Raw genomic sequence first — 20,449 nt, forward strand, 5'->3', positions numbered from 1 at the left:
AGTTCAAGACCAGCCTCGCAACATAGTGAGACCTTGTCTCTACTAAAAATAAAAACAAAAATAATAAATTAGCTGGGCATAGTGGCATGTGCTGGTAGTCCCAGTTATTTGGGAAGCTAAGGTGGGAGGATCTCTTGAGCCTGGGAGATTGAGGCTGCAGCAAACCATTATCGTACCACTGCACTCCAGCCTGAGCAACTCAGTAAGACCCTATCTCAAAACAAAAAAAGTAAGAAAACTCAGACATAGACCAACGCAAATATGCTCAGCCAATTTTTGATAAAAGTGCAAAAACAGTTCGATGGAGGATTTTAAGACATCTAGCTACATAATCAAGGCTGTGTGGTACTAGTAGAGAGATAGACACACAGAACAACAGAACACAGTAGAGAATCTAGAAATAGAGCCACACAAATATGCCCAGCTGACTTTTAACAAAGGTGCAAAAGTAAATCAATGGAGGCCGGGCACGGTGGCTCACGTCTGTAATCCCAGCACTTTGAGAGGCTGAGGCTGGTGGATCACTTGAGTAGTTCAGTTTGAGACCAGGCTGGCCAATATGGTGAAATCCTGTATCTACTAAAAATACAAAAATTAGCCGGGCTTGGTGGCAGACGCCTATAGTCCCAGCTACTCAGGAGGCTGAAGCAGGAGAATCACTTGAACCTGGGAGGTGGAGGTTGCAGTGAGCTGAGATTGCACCACTGCCCTCCAGCCTGGGTGACAGAGTGACTCCATCTCAAAAAAAAAAAAAAAAAGGTAAATCAATGGAGAAATGAGAGCCCTTGCAGCAAATGGTGCTGGAACAATTGAACATCCATAGGCAAAAAAGTGAACCTTTGACCTAAACTCACACCTTAGATAAGAATGAACTCAAAATGAATCATGAAGTTAAATGTAAAATATAAAATTATTAAACCTTTAGAAAAAAATAGAAAAATCCGTGGGCCCTAGGGCTAGGCAGAGTTCTTAGACTTGAGGAAAAATTGACAAATCTATCTCATCAAAATTAAAAAATGTTGTTCTGCACAAGCCCGTTTAAATAGGATGAAAAGAAAAGGTATGACCTGGAAGAAAATATTTGCAAACCACATATCCCACAAAGGAATCTCAAAACTTTATGGTAGGCCGGGAATCCCAGCTCTTTGAGAGGCTGAGGCAGGCAGATCACGAGGTTGGGAGTTCAAGACCAGCCTGACCAATATAGCGAAACCCGGTCTCTACTAAAACTACAAACAATAGCCGGGCGTGGTGGCGGGCGCCTATAGTCCCAGCTACTCAGGAGGCTGAGGCAGGAGAATTGCTTGAACCTGGGAGGTAGAGGTTGCAGTGAGCCAAGATAATGCCATTGCACTCCAGCCGAGGTGACAAGAGAAAGACTGTCTCAAAAGAAAAAAAGAAAGAAAAAAAAGAAACTCTGTTTGTTTTGTTTGTTTTCTCCTGCTCCCTACTAGTAATTTTCATTTATATATATATTTTTTGCTTTCTCTAGTTTTTTTAAACTGTTTTTTCTTTTTTTGAGATGGAGTTTTACTCTTGTTGCCCAGGCTGGAGTGCAATGACATGATCTTGGCTCACTGCAACCTCCACCTCCCGGGTTCAAGCAATTCTCCTGCCTCAGCCTCCCAAGTAGCTGGGATTACAGGCATGCACTACCAGGTCTGGCTAATTTTGTATTTTTAGTAGAGATGGGGTTTCTCCATGTTAGCTAGTCTGGTCTGGAACTCCCGACCTCAGGTGATCCACCCGCCTCGGCCCCCCAAAGTGCAGGGATCACAGGCATGAGCCACCGTGCCCGGCCTAAACTTTGTTTTCTAGATTCTTTCTCTAGTTTTATTTATTTATTTTTCTTTGCTGTTTTACTTTTGTTCTTTTCTAGTTTTAAAATCCAGTCATCAAGTATACACGTACTATGTACCCACGAAAATTAGAAATTAAAACATAAAATTAAATACATTCATCAACAAAACAGAACATTGTGAATTGTGTCACCAGAAGTTCCTCCCAGGGATGTGAAACTTTTCTCTCTCAAGCTGAGCGGTGACATTGCGTGTTTGCTTGGCATGGTTTTGACCTTCTAAAACAGCATCCTGTGGTTAGGAGCTGGTCTCTAGGTGAATGAATCCACTATGGCATTTTAGTAATTTCAGGTGATGGCTGACGAGGAATGGCTTATGCTTTCTGGTTTCTCCAGCACATAGCTGATATGACAGGGCTTACTCCTTGTGATTTAGGTGGCACTTGCAGGAATAGCCTTCTGGAAAGACAAAACCAGCATCATTTGTCTCACCTCTCCTCGGAGTGCTGAAGCTTCCCTTTCCTCATTAGGAACATTCCTTTTACCTCACGGAGCTATTGCGAAGAATGAAAAACAGAAATAGCTGGGAAGCACTGCTTGCCAGCCAAGGAAATGTGAGTCACCACTTGGGGCTCAAGTAGGATTGGGCTCAGCTGTGAGTAACATAAACCCTGAAATACCAGTGGCTTAAATGAGTTAGATGTTTATTCCTGTCTCGTAATAAAGTGCAGGAGTGTGACAACACAGATGATCATGGAGAACATTATGCAAGTGAAATTAACCAGTCATAGAAGGACAAACACTGGACAATCTTACTTATATGTAGAATCTAAAAGAGACAAACTTGAAGAGTGAAGTGGTGGTTTCCAGGGCTGTGCAGGAGGGTTGGGGAGATGTTGCTCAAAGGGTAGAAAATTTGTACCTCAAGAGATCTATTATTAAAATGTGACTATAGTTAATAACAATGTGTTGTATACTTGAAAATTGCTGAGAAAATAGATTTTTTTCTTTCTTTTTCTTTTCTGTTTTTTTTTTTTGAGATGGAGTTTGGCTTTGTCGCCAAGGCTGGAGTGCAATGGTGCTGTCTCGGCTCACTGCAACCTCCGCCTCCCAGGTTCAAGCAATTCTCCTGTCTCAGCCTCCCAAGTAGCTGGGATTATAGGCGCCCGCCACCACACTTGGCTAATTTTGTATTTTTAGTAGAGACAGGGTTTCACCATGTTGGCCAGGCAGGTCTCGAACTCCTGACCTCATGATCTGCCCGCCTCGGCTTCCTAAAGGGCTGGGATTACAGGCGTGAGCCACTGCACCTGGAGAGAGTATTTTTCTTTTCTTTTCTTTTCTTTTCTTTTCTTTTCTTTTTTTTTTTTTTTTTGAGACAGTCTCACCCTGTTGTCCAGCCTGGAGTGCAGTGGCGCAATCTCAGCTCACTGCAACCTCGGCCTCATGACTTAGTCTCCCAAGTAGCTGGGACTACAGGCATGTGCCACCATGCCTGGCTAATTTTTGTATTTTGGTAGAGACAAGGTTTCACCATGTTAGCCAGGTTGGTCTCGAACTCCTGGCCTCAAGTGATCCGACACCTCGGCCTCCGAAGGTGCGAGGATTACAGCCGTGAGTCACCATAGCTGGCCAGAGATTAGATTTTTAAATATGCCACAAAACAATGATGTGAGGTAATGGATGATATGTTAATTAGCTTGATTTAGCCATTCCACAATGTATACATATACTGCAACACCATGTTGTACACCATAAATATATACACTTTTTATTTTTTATTTTTTTAGACACAGGGTGTCACACTGTGGCCCAGGCTGAAGTGCAGTGACATTATCATAGCTCACAGCAGCCTCCAACTCTTGGGTTTAAGTCTCCTCCTGCTTCAGCTTCCTGAGTAGCTGGGACTACAGCCATGTGCCACCACGCCCAGCTACTTAAAATTTTTTTTTTTTTTTTTTAATACATAGTACTCTCACTGTGTTGCCCAGGCTGGTCTTGAACTCCTGGCTTCAACTGATCCTCCCACCTGGGCCTCCCAAAGCACTGGTATTACAGGTGCGAGCCACAGCACCCGGCTTATACTTTTTGTCAATTAAAAATAAATAACTAGGCTGGACTGGTGGCTTACACCTTTAATCCCAGCATTTTGGGAGGCCAAGATGGTTGGATCACCTGAGGCCAGGAGTTGGAGAACAGCTTGGCCAACATGGTGAAACCGCGTCTCTACTAAAAAGACAAGAAAAATTAGATGGGCATGGTGGCACGCTCCTGTAATCGCAGCTACTTGGGAGGCTGAGTCAGGGGAATCGCTTGAACCCAGGAGGCAGAGGCTGCAGTGAGCCGAGATCGTGATACTGCACTCCAGCCTGGGCAACAACAGCAAAACTCAGTCTCTAAATAAGTAAGTAAGTAAATAAGTAAGTAAATAAATAGAAAGTCCAGGGGAAGGAAGCCTGGAGCCTGTGTGGTAGCTTTACCCATAAAGCTCTGAAGGACCCAGATTCCTCATATATTATAACTCCATTGAGTGTGATTTCTATTCTCACAGTCGTCTTATGAACCAAGGGGGCTGCCAGAGCACCAGCCAACACATTCCAGCCAGAAGGAGAGGAAAAAGGCAAAGAATATGTCTTCTTCTATCAAGAATATTATCTATAGGTTGCACATACCCCTCTGCTCACATTTCATTGACCAAACTTAGTCACCTGGCTGGGTGCAGTCACTCATGCCTATAATCCCAGCACTTTGGTGAAACCACAGGCGTGTGCTACCACGCCCAGCTCATTTTTTTTTTTTTTTTGTAGAGACAGGATTCTGCTATGTTGTCCGGGCTAGTCTTGAACACCTGGGCACAAGTGGTCTTCCCACTTCAGCCTGCAACAGTGTTGGGATTATAGGTGCGAGCCATTCATTGCACTCAGCCCAAACTTCCATTATTTAGTTGGATACATGACCAAATAGAATAACAATTACATTTCGCAGCTTCCCCTGCGTTTTGGCTTGGTCATGTGACTAGGGTTTGTTGGTTGATTTTTTTTTTTTTGAGACAGAGTCTCACTCTGTCCCCGAGGCTGAAGTGCAGTGGCCTCCCAGGTTCAAGTGATTCTCAAGCCTCAATCTCCTGATCAGCTGGGACTACAGGCACCCAACGCCGCCACTATGTTTGTGTTTTTAGTAAAGACGGTATTTCACCATATTGGCCGGGATCGTCTGAAACCCCTAACCTCAGGTGATCCACCTGCCTCGGCCTCCCAAAGTGCTGGGATCACAGTGTGAGCCGCCGTGCCCAGCCCAGCACTACCTTCTTTCTCATGGCTCAATTATATTCCATTGTGTGGACGCACCGCATTGTGTTTGTTCATTTGCCATCAGATGATGGCTCTGGGAACATTTTGTATATATATTTTTTGAATTTGTACAAATATATGGGGTACATGTGCAATTTCGTTACCCGAATAGATTACATGGTGGTCAAGTCAGGACTTTTAGGGTATCCGTCAACCAAATAATATACCTTGTACCCATTAAATAATTTCCCATTATTTATCCCCCCTGCCGGCCCCTCACCCTCCTGAGTTTCCGTTGTCAATCACTCCGCTCTCTACCTCCACGTCTACGCCTTTTCTAGCAGCCACTCATGAGTGAGAACGTATAATATTTGTCTTTTTGTGCCTGGCTGGTTTCACTTAAGATAATGCCCTCCAATTCCATCCATGTTGCTGCAAAAGACATGATTTCATTCTCTTTACTGCTGAATAGTATTCCACTGTGTATATGTACCATGCTTTCTTTATCCACTTGGAAGCTTTCAAGCAAAGAAGAAATGGAGTAAGAGTTGTGATTTAGAAATATTATTTTGGTGAGTGAGGAGGTGAGAAATCAGTTAGATGCCATTTCTGGCCTCCATAAGAAAGGATGAAGGCTTCCAAAGTGGGGAGGGGCTTTGCCTCTCCCTCATCTTGGGATGATCTCCGCATATACGAAGGGTAGTAAAACAATGTGCAATGACCGCTGCAGAGCACTAAAAAGACACATTGTCCTCCCATTCAAAGGAAAGCCCCAAAGGTTGGAGAATCTAGGAATGGAGGCAGAGATGAGGGGACACATTGGAGAGACGTTTAGAAGGCGAAAGTGACTTGACTTGGCCATGCTTTTGATGTGGGAAGTGAGGAGGAAATGGGAAACATCTAGAACACATTTGTTTGTTTGTTTGTTTGAGTCAGAGTCTTGCTCTGTCACCCAGGCTGAAGTACAGTGGCATGATCTCAGCTCACTGCAATCTCTGCCTCCCGAGTCCACGCAATTTTCCCTGCCTCGGCCTCCCGGGTAGCTGGGATTACAGGTGCCCACCGCCATGCCTGGCTATTTTTTCTTTCTTTTCTTTTCTTTCTTTCTTTGTTTTTTGTTTGTTTGTTTGTTTGTTTGTTTGTTTGTATTTTTAGTAGAGATGGGGTTTCATCACATTGGCCAGGTTGGTCTCGAACTCTTGACCTCAGGTGATCTGCCCACCTTGGCCTCCCAAAGTGCTGAGATTACAGGTGTAAGCCACTGCGCCCAGCCTAGAACACATTTTAATTAGTGTCTTCAGTGATGGGTAGATTTGGGGGCCATTCACTCTGAAGTGGAAGAAGACAGAGGAGAAGCATGCTTGGGTAGAAGCAAGAGGGAAATAATGAGTTTGGTTTTGAGTTGTTGAATGTCATTTTGCAGCCAGAACAAAGAATATTCTTCCCCAACTCTTTCTCTCAATGTTGAGGGTCAAGCATCTGAACATGCTGCCTATTTGGGGAGATATTTCAAGATAGGTGGGAGGTGGAGCCCTACTTTTCACTTTAAATGCTGAAGAGAGGCAAATATTCTTTCCTCTCCCTCTTTGGCAGGTGGGGGTGTGATCAAGGCACCCCCAAATGGATGCTCCTGTCTGGGTCTCTCAATCTTTTTTTTTTTTTGAGACAGAGTCTCACTCTGTCACCCAGGCTGGAGTGCAGTGGCTCACTGAAAACTCTGTCTCTGGGGTTCAAGTGATTCTCCTGCTTCAGCCTCCCAAGAAGCTGGGGCTACAGGCATGTGCCACCACTTCTGGACTTCTGGCTAATTTTTTGTATTTTTAGTAAACATAGGGTTTCACTGTGTTAGCCAGGATGGTTCGGTCTCCTGACTTTGTGATCCGCCCACCTCGGCCTCCCAAAGTCCTGGGATTACAGGTGTGAGCCACCTTGCCCAGCCCGGTCTCTCAATCTTGAGAGAGGGACAGAAAGATGGAGACATTCAGAGATTATTCAAAGCAATTGTGCAAATAACCCCCCAAGAAGTTGTTCTGGGATAAAATAACGGGAATACATACTGCGTTGGACTAAAGAAAAGATGAAAAAATTAAAAGAATAACTTAAGTATCTTTATTTTCCAAGTAGACAATATCAGGTTTCCTGCTATTTGTGTTTTGTCCCAGAAAGAAAACATCATCATAACCTGTAACTATATACTAATAAACTGATCCTTCATAAAATTAGTCCTCATTTAAACCCTCCTCTATCTGAGAAGCCTTGCCCACCCCTTACTTCCATGTCTTTGTCATCAGTCTCTTGATGAGTGTCTGATGTTGTGATACTTAATTAAACAGTGCTAAACAGTACTATGCACTTGATTACAAAGGGAAATTACAATTGTTGCAAAAAAGTTGCAGATTTTATTATACCAATGAAAATGATGCTGAATTGCAAAGCTCTTGACATATGAGCCTCTGGTAAGGATACCAAGTAGCAATTGAAGAATAAATTGACAATTGTGATGATGGGAACATCAAAAGAGCACAATGCTACAGTTGGAATGTCCCCTCCAAGACTCATGTTGAAATTTAATTGCCAATGTAGTGGTATTAGGAGGTGGGGCCTTTAAGATGTGGTTAGGGCCGGGCGCGGTGGCTCAAGCCTGTAATCCCAGCACTTTGGGAGGCCGAGGCGGGTGGATCACGAGGTCGAGAGATCGAGACCATCCCGGTCAACATGGTGAAACCCCGTCTCTACTAAAAATACTAAAAATTAGCTGGGCATGGTGGTGCGTGCCTGTAATCCCAGCTACTCAGGAGGCTGAGGCAGGAGAATTGCTTGAACCCAGGAGGCGGAGGTTGCGGTGAGCCGAGATCGCGCCATTGCACTCCAGCCTGGGTAACAAGAGTGAAACTCCGTCTCAAAAAAAAAAAAAAAAAAAAAAAAAAAAGATGTGGTTAGGTCATGAGGTCTTGCCTTTCTTTTTTTTTTTTTTAATTTACAAAGAAAAGAGGTTTGGCTGGGTGCTGTGGCTCACGCCTATAATCCCAGCACTTTGGAAGGCCGAGGCGGGCAGATCACCAGGTCAGGAGATCGAAACCATCCCGGTCAACATGGTGAAACCCCGTCTCTAGTAAAAATACAAAAATTAGCTGGACATGGTGGCACCTACCTCTAGTCCCAGCTACTTGGGAGGCTGAGGCAGGAGAATTGCTTGAACCCGGGAGGTTGAGGTTGCAGGGAGCCAATAGTGCCATTTCCCTCCAGTCTGGGCAACAAGAGCAAAACTCCGTCTCAAAAAAAAAAAAAGAAGAAAGAAAGAAAAGAGATTTAACTGACCTGCAGTTCTGTAGGCTGCACAGGAGGTCTCGGGAAACTTACAATCATGGTGAAAGGCAAAGGGGAAACAAGCCGGTCTTCAAGTGGCAGCAGGAGAGAGAGTGGAGAAGTGCTGCATACTTTCAACCCACCAGGTCTCATGAGGCCGCTATTACCAGACAGCACTCCGGGGATGGTGCTAAACCATTAGAAACTACTCCCATGACCCAATCACCTCCCACCAGGCCCCAGTTCCAACACTGGGGATCACAATTCAACATGAGATTTGGGTGGGGACACAGAGCCAAACCATGTTAAATACAATGGATTTTTGCGTGTTCACTTTGTATCTTGAAGTCTTGCTAACCCCACTCATTGAATTTCATTGAATTTGCTTTTTTGTAGATTCCCTGGGATTTTCTACATAGACAATCATGTTGTCTGGGAATCAGGACAAGTTTATTTCTTCATTTTTAATCTGTATTCCTGTAATTTGTTTCTCTTGGTTTATTTTACTGGCTAAGACTTGCATTAGATGGGTTTTTTTTTTTTTTTTTTCTCGTTTGTTTTGAGACAGGGTCTCACTCTGTCACCCAGGCTGGAGTGCAGTGGTGTGATCTTGGCTCACTGCAACCTCCGCCTTCCAGGTTTAAGCAATTCTCCTGCCTCAGCCTCCCAAGTAGCTGCAACTACCAGCATGCACCACCACACTTGACTTTTTTTTTTTTTTTTAGTAAAGATGGGGTTTCACCATGTTGGCCAGGCTGGTCTTGAACTCCTGACCTCTAGTGATCTGCCTGCCTTGGCCTCCCAAAGTGCTGGGATTATAGGCATGAGTCACTGTGCCAGGCCGGTAGATGTTGATAACAGGGGCAAGAGTGGACGTCCTCATCCTGCTCCTGGTCCTGGGAAAAGGATTCTCTCAACTCAGTACAGCACTGGCTGTATTTTGTCAGAGCTCTTTCTGAGATTGAAGAAGTTATTATCTGTTCCTACTTTGCTGAGATGTTCATTATGAACACATGCTAAATTTTGTCAAATGCTCACTGTCTGTCACTTGATGTAAGAGGCTTACAGCTGCGTGTTGGTGTGTTTTTACAAATCCCAGAGTCTGTGCTATCTCAGTATTAGCATTTGCTGACTGTTGTTTTCCATTTAAATTGATATTTTTCTGGTTCACTTATGCCAATTTTGGGTTTTATCTTAAAGTTCAGGGCTCTTTTCTTTTTAGAGATGGGGTCTCTCTCTGTCACCCAGGCTGGAGAGCAGTGGTGCGATCATAATTCACTGCAGCTTCAAACTCCTGGGTTCAAGTGATCCTTCCATCTCAGCCTCCTGAGTAGCTGGAACCACAGCACCTGGTTCCTTGATGAATAAACACTCCTTGTTTGTTGTTTGCCTTTGGTTAAATTCCAAAGCACTGAAATGGTTGTTTCTGACTTTCGTTCAGATTTACAGGTGCATTTTGGGAAGAGGGTTTGTTGACCTCCTCACCCCTTCACATTGGAAATCTTTAATATTTTTTATTATGCAATTCAATCTTCCATCCAATATATGTGTTGAATGCCTCCCATGTGGCTGGCTCTGCCTCAGCCATTGGGGACCCAGGGTGAACAGATACACCACCTTCTCCACAGTGCTCTTGCAAGCACCGAGCAAATGCACTGGGTTACTTCCAACAGTGAAAAGTGCAGTGATTAATATCCAGCTTTCTTTCTTTCTTTCTTCTTTCTTTCTTTCTTTCTTTCTTTCTTTCTTTCTTTCTTTCTTTCTTTCTTTCTTTCTTTCTTTCTTTTTCTTTCTTTCGAGACAGAGTTTCGCTCTTGTCACCCAGGCTGGAGTGCAGTGGCACGATCTCTGCTCACTGCAACCTTCGCCTCCTAGGTTCAAGCGATTCTACTGCCTCAGCCTCCTGAGTGGCTAGGATTGCAGGCACCTGTCACCATGCCTGGCTTATTTTTGTATTTTTAGTAGAATCGGGGTTTCGCTATGTTGGGCAGCTGGCCTTGAACTCTCGACCTCGTGAGCCACCCTCCTTGGTCTCCCAAAGTGCTGGGATTACAGGTATGAGCTACCGTGCCCGGCCAATATCCAGCTTTCATTGAGCACCTGCCCCGTGCCAGATACTGGTTCAAGCATCTGCAGGAAGCATCTTACCCCTCAAGGTTGCCCCAGGAATTAGATACGCCCGTCTCAAGGACAGGTACACTGGAAAACAGGACGCCTCGGCCCCTGCCCCCAGGACTTCACCTGGCCGCGTCAAGTGCTGCCAGCATAGTAGGTCTTCATCAAGTATTAGTCAGCACTTCTATTTTCCTCTGCAGATGGTGACACTATCTAAGAGGTACCAGCTTCAGCCAGAGAGCTGTGCAGCAGCTGCCACCCAGGATGAAGAGCCTTTGACTCCAAAGGCAACAGGTAGAGCTGGGCCACCAGGACCATGGTGCAAACATGCCACTCCCCTTCCAGGTGCCAACCAAGGAGCCCTGGGGGCCCAATCCTGGCTCTGGCTTTGGCAGAACTCTCACCTCGCCCCCGGACACCTGCGGTAGGAGGACAGCGCAGGTGGCAGCAGCTCCCAGTGGCTGAGAGAGGGCTGTGTGCCTCTGCACTAGGAGACCTCACCCATCTAGTCCTCCCCACACCCTGGTTAGGAAGGTGACAACATCATCCCATCCACAAGAGAAGAGACAGTGGCTACGGAATGGCAGGCATCCCTTACAAGTGGGACTGGAAGCCTTTCCCTCCTGCCCTGCAGGAGGCCTGTGGCTGTCACCGCCCTAATCCAGCTATGCCCGGTCCTTGTCCTCTCCAACTGATCGTCCCTGTTGATGTCATCCGTACCAAAAATCACATTCCGGCAGCAACGTGGACTGGACCAAAATCCTGCCTTTATGAATGGATTCATGTTATTTCAGGAGTGTGTTAGTTATCTTGAGAGTCTGGCTCCCTTTTACTCTGTCTCATGTTCTCTTGTCTTTAGTATGTGATTCTGCCATGCTATGATACAACAAGAAGACCCTCACCAGATGTAGCCCCTTGATTTTGGACTTCCCAGCCTCGAGAACGTGAGCCAGATAAATTTGTTTGCTTTGTAAATTACCCAGTCTGCGGTATTCTGTTACAGCAGCAGAAAACAGACTAAGACACGTGATAAGCAAAAGATTGAGAGAGACTCATGGGAAAATCAGTGAAGTCCCAGAACCTTTTACTGAAATGAATATTTTTCTACTGCAAAAGTCAATCATAAAGTAAAAGGCATAATATATGCTATCATACAATTTTGTACAAAAATATATTTTAAAAAATTGAATCCACTACTTTTTCTAAGTATCACAAGGAAACATCAGAAACACCAGAACTGAGGAATGTTCAACAAATAACTGGTACTCTTCAAAAGTGTCAAGGTCATGAAAGACAAAGGACGACCCAAGAACTAGCCCAGATTGAAGGAGACGTGATGACTAGGATGACGTGCGATCCGGAAGCATAAAAAAGACATTAGTGGGGCAGTTGATAACATTTGAATAAAGTCTCTAAATTATAGCAATGTATTAGTGTTTCTTAATTTTCATCTTTGTACTGTTATGTAACTTTTTTACATTTCGTAATTTTAATTTTAATTTTTTTTTTTTTTTTTTTTTTTGAGACAGAGTCTCACTCTGTCTCCCAGGCTGGAGTACAGTGGCATGATCTTGGCTCAGTGCAACCTCTGCCTCCCAGGTTCATGCAATTCTTGTGCTTCGGCCTCCTGAGTAGCTGAATACTACAGGTGACTGCCACCATGCCTGACTAATTTTTAAATTATTAGTAGAGACAGGGTTTTGCCATGTTGGCCAGGCTGGTCTCGAACTCCTGACTTTATGTGATCCAACTGACTCGGCCTCCCAAAGTGCTGGGATTACAGGCGTGAGTCACCATGCTTGGCGTGTATTGTTATATAAAATGTTAACATTTAGGGAGTCTGAGTATATGGGAATTCTTTGTACTATATTTGCAACTCTTTTCTTTAAAAAAAAAAAAAATATTCAGGCCAGGCATGTCACACCTGTAATCCCAGCACTTTGGAAGGCCAAGGCGGGTGAATCACCTGAGGTCAGTAGTTTGAGACCAGCCTGACCAACATGGTGAAACCTTGTCTCTACTAAAAATACAAAAATTAGCCAGGCATAGTGGTGTGTGCCTGTAATCTCAGCTACTCAGGAGGCTGAGGCAGGAGAATCACTTGGACCTGGGAGGCGGAGGTTGCAGTGAGCCGAGATCACACCATTGAACTACAGCCTGGGCAACAAGAGAGAAACTCTGTCTCAAAAAAAAAAAAAATTCATTTATTTTTATGGAGACAGGGTCTTGCTATGTTGCCCAGGCTGGTCTTGAACTCTCAGCCTGAAACAATCCTCCTGCCTTGGCTTCACAAAATACTGGGATTACAGACATGAGCCACTGTGCCCCACCTATATTTGAAACTTTTTTGTTTCAAAGTATTTCAAGTTTAATTAAAAAAAATTTTTTTATTGCATTTTAGGTTTTGGGGTACATGTGAAGAACATGCAAGATTGTTGCATAGGTACACACATGGCAGTGTGATTTGCTGCCTTCCTCCCCATCACCTATATCTGGCATTTCTCCCCATGCTGTCTCGCCCCAACTCCCCATGCCTCACTGTCCCTCCCCTATTTCCCCCCAACTGACCCCAGTGTGTGATGCTCCCCTCCGTGTCCATGTGTTCTCATTGTTCAACACCCACCTATGAGTGAGAACATGCTGTGTTTGATTTTCTGCTCTTGTGTCAGTTTGCTGAGAATGATGGTTTCCAGGTTCATCCATGTTCCTACAAAGGACATGAACTCAACGTTTTTTTATGGCTGCATAGTATTCCATGGTGTATATGTGCGACATTTTCCCGGTCTAGTCTATCATCAATGGGCATTTGGGTTGGTTCCAGGTCTTTGCTATCGTAAACAGTGCTGCAATGAACATTCGTTTGCATGTGTCCTTATAGTAGAACAATTTATAATCCTTTGGATATATACCCAGTAATGAGATTGCTGGGTCAAATGGAATTTCTATTTCTAGGTCCTTAAAGAATCACCACACTGTCTTCCACAATGGTTGAACTAATTTATACTCCCACCAACAGTGTAAAAGCATTCCTATTTCTCCACATCGTCTTCAGCATCTACTGTCTCCTGATTTGTTAATGATCGCCATTCTAACTGGCGTGAGATGGTATCTCAATGTAGTTTTGATTTGCATTTCTCTAATGACCAGTGATGATGAGCATTTTTTCATGTTTGTTGGCCTCATGTATGTCTTCTTTTGTAAAATGTCTGTTCATATCCTTCACCCACTTTTGAATGGGGTTGTTTGTTTTTTCTTGTAAAACTGTTTTAGTTCTTTGTAGATTCTGGATATCAGCCCTTTGTCAGATGGGCAGACTGCAAAATATTTTTCCCATTCTGTTGGTTGCCAATTCACTCTAATCACTGTTTCTTTTGCCGTGCAGAAGCTGTGGAGTTTGATCAGGTCCCATTTGTCTATTTCGGCTTTTGTTGCCAATGCTTTTGATATTTTGGTCATGAAGTCCTTGCCTACGCCTATGTCCTGAATGGTTTGGCCTAGATTTTCTTCTAGAGTTTTTTTGGTGTTAGGTTTTATGTTTAAGTCTTTAATCCATCTGGAGTTAATTTTGGTGTAAGATGTCAGGAAGGGGTCCAGTTTCTGCTTTCTGCACATGGCTAGCCAGTTTTCCCAGCACCATTTATTAAACAGGGATTCCTTTCCCCATTGCTTGTTTTTGTCAGGTTTGTCAAAGATCAGATGGTTGTAGATGTGTGACGTTGTAGGCTTCTGTTCTGTTCCATTGGTCTATATCTCTGTTTGGTACCAGTACCATGCTGTTTTGATTACTGTAGCCTTGTAGTATAGTTTGAAGTCTGGTAACGTGATGCCTCCAGCTTTGTTCTTTTTGCTTAGAATTGACTTGGCTATTTGGGCTCTCTTTTGGTTCCATATGAAGTTTAAAGTGATTTTTTCCAGTTCCTTGAAGAAGGTCATTGGTAGCTTGATGGGGATAGTGTTGAATCTGTAAACTACTTTGGGCAGTATGGCCATTTTCATGATATTGATTCTTCCTAACCATGAACATGGAATGTTTCTCCATCTGTTTGTGTCCTCTTTTATCTTGTGGAGCAGTGGTTTGTAGTTCTCCTTGAAGAGGTCCTTTACGTTCCTTGTTAGTTGTATTCCTAGGTATTTTATTCTCTTTGTAGCAATTGTGAATGGGAGTTTGCTCATGATTTGGCTCTCTGTTAGTCTGTTATTGGTGTATAGGAATGCTTGTAATTTTTGCACATTGATTTTGTAACCCGAGACTTTGCTAAAGTCATTTATCAGTTTCAGGAGATTTTGGGCTGAGACGATGGGGTTTTCTAGATATACAATCATGTCATCTGCAAATAGAGACAATTTGAATTCCTCCTTTCCTATTTGAATACATTTTATTTATTTTTTTTCTTGCCTGACTGCTCTGGTTAGAACTTCCAATACTATATTGAATAGAAGTGGTGAGAGAGGGCATCCTTGTTTAATGCCAGATTTCAAAGGGGATGCTTCCAGTTTTTGCCCATTCAGTATGATATTGGCTGTTGGTTTGTCATAAATAGCTTTTATTATTTTGCGATATGTTCCATCAATAACTATTTCATTGAGGGTTTTTAGCATAAAGGGCTGTTGAATTTTGTCAAAGGTCTTCTCTGCATCAGTTGAGATAATCATGTGGTTTTTGTCTTTGGTTCTGTTTGTGTGGTGGATTACATTTATAGACTTTGTAGTTGTTGACTTTCAGATTGGGTCTCTGAGTGGACGTCCAGTTTCTTGATGATGAAGTTATTTCTTTCTGTTTCTTAGTTTTCCTTCTAAGGCCTCTCTGCTGTAGGACTCCAGGCCCTACTTGCCTGGGCATCACCTCCAGTGACTGCAGAACAGTAAGGGTTGCTGCCAGTTTCTTCTTCTGCTATCTTTGTCCCAGAAGGATACCTGCCAGATATCAGTCTAAGCTCTCCTTTATGAGGTGACTCTTTGGATATATGGGGGTCACGGAGCTGCTTGAGGAGACAGTCTGTCTTTTATAGGAGCTCAAGTGCTGAGCTGTGAGCTCCATTGTTCATTCAGAGCTGCTGGGCAGGTACGTTTAAGTCTGCTGTAGCAGAACTCATAGACCCCTTTTAAAATTTTTTTTCCCAGGTGCTCTGTCCTGGGGAGTTATGGCTTTATTTATGAGTTTCTGTTGTGTTGCTGCCTTTTTTTCTGGGCTGCCCTGCCCAGCAAGGAGGCAGCCTAGTCACTGTCTGCCTGCAGAGGCTTTGCTGAGCTGCTGTGGGCTCCACCCAGCTGCCATGTGAACTTCCCTGCAGTCCTGTTTATACAGGTGTAGTTAGAACTGCCTTGGCAATGGTGGCCCACCTCTATAATGGTGGGCTCTCTCTGTAATGGTGGGCTGCCTTGGCAATGGTGGGCTGCCTCAGCTATGGTAAAATACCTCTGTAGTGGTTGACTGCCTCGGTAATGCTGGACACCCCTCCTCTACAGAGCTGGACCATTCTGGGTTCAGCTGTGCTCGCTGTGAAACTCTCAATCCAGAATGTCTCAGATTGCTGTTTATTTGTGGGAGTGGGACTAGCCGAGCTTGATCACCTGGCTCCCTGCCTCAGAGCCCCTCCCTTTTTCTTTTTTTTAGTTGAATGGTCAACTCTGTCTACCAGGTGTTCCAGTCACCTGTTGAAAAGGTGCCAGGATCTGTGTGATTTCCTGTGTGGTGACCCACTGCACTGGCTGAAACAGCCACATTGAGATTCATGGCGCTTTTTTGCCCAGGGATCTCCTGGCCTGGCTCCCTGTTTCAGTCCCCTTTTTAATCAGTTGAATGGGCAACTCTGCCAGGAGCTTCAATCGCCAGCTAAAACTGCACCCAGACCCTTGTATTTTGTATGGAGAACCTCTGGCAAAACAGCTGTGCCGACAAAAACAGTTGCATTGGCCAAACAGCTGCACCGGCCAAACCAGCTGTACTGGTGACCCATGGGGGCTCCTCTACCTGGGAATCTCCTGGTCTGTGGGCAATGAAAATCCATCTGGAAATGCGGCATCCACTCACCCTCCGCGCTTTCGCTGGGAGCTGCAGTCCTGAGGGGCTCCTAATTGGCTATCTTGGATCCTTCCTCATCTCAAGTTTAATTTTTTAAATTTAGAATTTAAAAAACTATTAGGGTGGCTCAAAGAACCCTGGGGTGAGCTGGGCATGGTTGCTTGCACCTGTAGTCCCAACTACTCAGAAAGTTGAGCCCAGGAGTTTGAGATCAACCTGGGCAATGTAACAAGACCCTATCTTTAAGAAAAAAAAAAAAAAAAAAAAATTCTGGTGTGGACCAGACATTCAATAGTGAAGAAAATTAAAAAAAAAAAAAAAAAGAAAATTCAAACTCTCTCTAGGGGTTCCTTCTGTGAAGCCCCATGGCCACTGCTGCTAGGTATGGGAGTCAAAACCTCTGTCACCTCTGCCCCTGACAGCCAGATGCCATCACTGCCACCCTGATCATAAAGTTCCTCATTGGACACTTACTACTCATGTTGCTTTCTTCTGAGTCCAGGTGACTGTGTTCTGTTTAATTTAGCTTTGAAATTATACACTTATTTTTCTTTTTGTGGTTGTGCTAAGCTTACATCCTTGACTTGCCAAATTAATTATCCTAATCCCCTCTCCCTTGACAATGGAAAGAGTTTAAGACATAATAACTTTATTTACCTCTTTTAACTTACATGTCAGAATTATCATATATTTTATTTTATTTTATGTTTTTGAGACAGGATCTTACTCTGTTGCCCAGTCTGGAGTGCAGTGGCACAATCATGGCTCACTGAAGCCTGGACTTCTTGAGCTCAAGCAGTCCTCCCTCCTCAGCCTCCTGAGTAGCTGGGACCATAGATGTGTGCTACTGTGCCTGGCTAATTATTTTATTATTTTTAGTAGAGACGGTGTCTTACTATGTTGCCCAGGCTGGTCTCGAACTCCTGACCTCAAGCAATCCCCCTGCCTTGGCCTCCCAAAGTACTGGGATTACAGGTGTGACAAATATTTTAATTCTATGTTTATTTGTTTATTTTTATTTATTTATTTATTTATTTGTGTTTTGAGACAGGCTCTTGCTCTGTCACCATACAGGCTGGAATGCAGTGGCGCAGTCTCAGCTCACTGCAACCTCCATCTCCCTGGTTCAGGTGATTCTCCTGCTTCAGCCTTCCGAGTGGCTAGGATTACAGGCATGTGCCACCATGCCCAGTTAATTTTTGTGTTTTTGGTAAAGACAAGGTTACGTCATGTGTCTAGTTACTGGCGGGAGGCTCACTTGAGCCCAGAAGGTCGAGGCCGCAGTGAGCCATGATCATGCCACTAAGCTCCTGCTGGGAGACAGAATGGGACTGTCTCAAAAAAAAAGTTTTGTATGTGAAAATTTTTCACATACAAAATGTGTGGGTCCAGTGTGGTGGCTCATGCCTGTAATCCTAGCACTTTCGGAAGCCAAGGCAAGTGAATCACTTGAGGTCAGGAGTTTGAGACCAGCCTGGGCAATATGGCAAAACACCATCTCTAGTAAAAATACAAAAATTAGCTGGGTGTGGTGGTGTACGCCTGTAATTCCAGCTACTGGGGAGGCTGAGGCAGGAGAATCACTTGAATCCGGGAGGCAGAGGTTGCAGTGACCTGAGATCGCACCACTGCACTCCAGCTTGGGTGACAGAGTCAGACTGGTCTCAAAATAAATAAATAAATAAATAATAAAATATTACAAGTAAACTTGTAAAAAAAAACTTCATTGATTATCCTATCATAAAGCACTGTTTAAATTTGAAGATATTTATTCATATTTATGGTTAAGAGCCCTCAGGTCAGAGGGCTGAGGATGGGTACACTGAGGCGTACAAAACACTCGGTGACTGGAACATCAGAGTGACGGCTTAGTCAATGGTACTGGTTACCTTTTTACAAAGATGTTTTAGTCGGGGTTTTGCTATGTTGCCCAGGCTGGTCTCAAACTCCTGGCCTCAAGTGATCCTCCTGTCTAGGTGGGATTACAGGTGTGAGTCATCACACCCAGCTTGATTGCCTTTATTTATTTATTTAGAGACAGGGTTTTGTTCTGTCACCCAGGCTGGAGTGCAGTGGTGCAGTCATGGCTCTCTATAGCCTCCAACTTCTGGGCTCCAGTGATCCTCCTGCCTCAGCCTTCTGAGTAGCTGGGACCACAGGTGTGAGCCACCATGTCCAGTTTGCCTTTATTATCTTTATTTTAATTAATTAATTCATTTATTTATTTTGAGACAGACTCTCCTGTTGCCCAGGCTGGAGTGCAGTCGCAGGATCTCGACTCACTGCAACCTCCACTTCCTGGGTTCAAGTGATCCTCCCACTTCAGCCTTCTGAGTAGCTGGGACTACAGGCACATGCCACCACGTCTAGCTAATTTTTGTATTTTTTGCAGAGATGGGGTTTCAACATGTTGCCCAGGCTAGTCTTGAATTCCTGGACTCAGGTGATTTGCCTGCCTCAGCTGCCCAAGGTACTAAGATTACAGGTGCAAGCCACTGTGCCCTGCCACTTACATTTTCTTGATGGAGATATTTTTCAGTGCTTTTAATAGTAGCTCTCTGCATAGTCTGTTAAATGTTTATGTCCTCTGTTCATTTGTTGGGATATTAGCATTTTTAACCACTTTATGTAACTTTATTGTGTAATAAATATATTAACTCTTTGTATATTATATGTGCTGTAAAAGTCTTTCCTTTCTGTTTGTGGTCTACAGCTCTTTCATATAAAAGTTGTAATTATTTCATGGGGTCAAATCTTTCAATTGCTTTCTGACTTTTTTCTCCTGCATAAGCTTAAAAAGTTACCCTCTTCCAGAGTTTTACTGAGTACTCATTCTATTTGTTTTCATTTTCTAACACCGAATTTTAATATTCAACTTTTTAATTTGGCTGAAACTTATTTTGGTGTATATCTTTTATTTATTTATTTATTTTCTGAGACAGTCTCACTCTGTTGCCTAGGCTGGAGTGCAATGGTGCGATCCTGGCTCACTGTAACCTCCACCTCCTAGGTTCAAGTGATTCTCCTGCCTCAGCCTCCTGAGTAGCTGAAATTACAGGCATGCACAGGCATGCCCAGATTGTTTTTGTATTTTTTTTTGGTAGAGATGGTGTTTCACCGTGTTGGCCAGGCTGGTCTTAAACTCCTGGCCTCAGATGATCCGCCCGCCTTGGCCTCCCAAAGTGCTAGGATTACAGGCATAAGCCACTGCACCAGGCCTAGTGTATATCTTAATTGTTTTAGCTGGAGAATAGATTAACGTGGGAAAAGGCTATTCATCCTTCATTTACTCTTTTTTCCTCTAGAATTTCCTGTAATTTTCTGTTTATTGCTGTAAATGAACAGTCATTTTATAAAGGTCCAGAAAAATCATTGTGTGGAGTCTGATTTGGTATTAAGCCTACACATTAATTTGGAGAGAACTGATGCCATTACAATATTTAATTCTTTCATCCAAGAACATTTCTCTCTGTTTATTCACGTCTTTTATATTCTCAAGGCAGCTTTGCCCTTTTTTCCTGTCTATCTCATGGATTTTGTTAGTTTGAAAAAACTTGTTGAAGTTGAGAATGGCATCCTTTCCGCATTAAATTTTCTAACTTTACTGTGAATATATGAGCACTATTGATTTCTGGGTATTTTTGTACCTGCTCTTATTTATTTATTTGTATTTATTGAGACAGGGTCTCGCTCTGTCATCCAGGCTGGAGTACAGTGGAGCAATCTCAGCTCATTGAACCTCCACCTCTGGGGCTCAAGTGATTTTTCTGTCTCAGCCTCCTGTAACGCAAATGGTTGTCTAGTTGTCCTTTTTTTGTGTTTCAAGGTATACAATGATACTATTAGCAAATATGGACAATTTTGTGTCCCTCCCAACAGTTATACTTTGTTCTGCTGTTGAGAAATGCTTTAAGAGCA

The sequence above is a fragment of the Saimiri boliviensis genome, chromosome X (assembly GCF_048565385.1).
Source record: "Saimiri boliviensis isolate mSaiBol1 chromosome X, mSaiBol1.pri, whole genome shotgun sequence".
Classification (NCBI taxonomy): Eukaryota; Metazoa; Chordata; class Mammalia; order Primates; family Cebidae; genus Saimiri; species Saimiri boliviensis.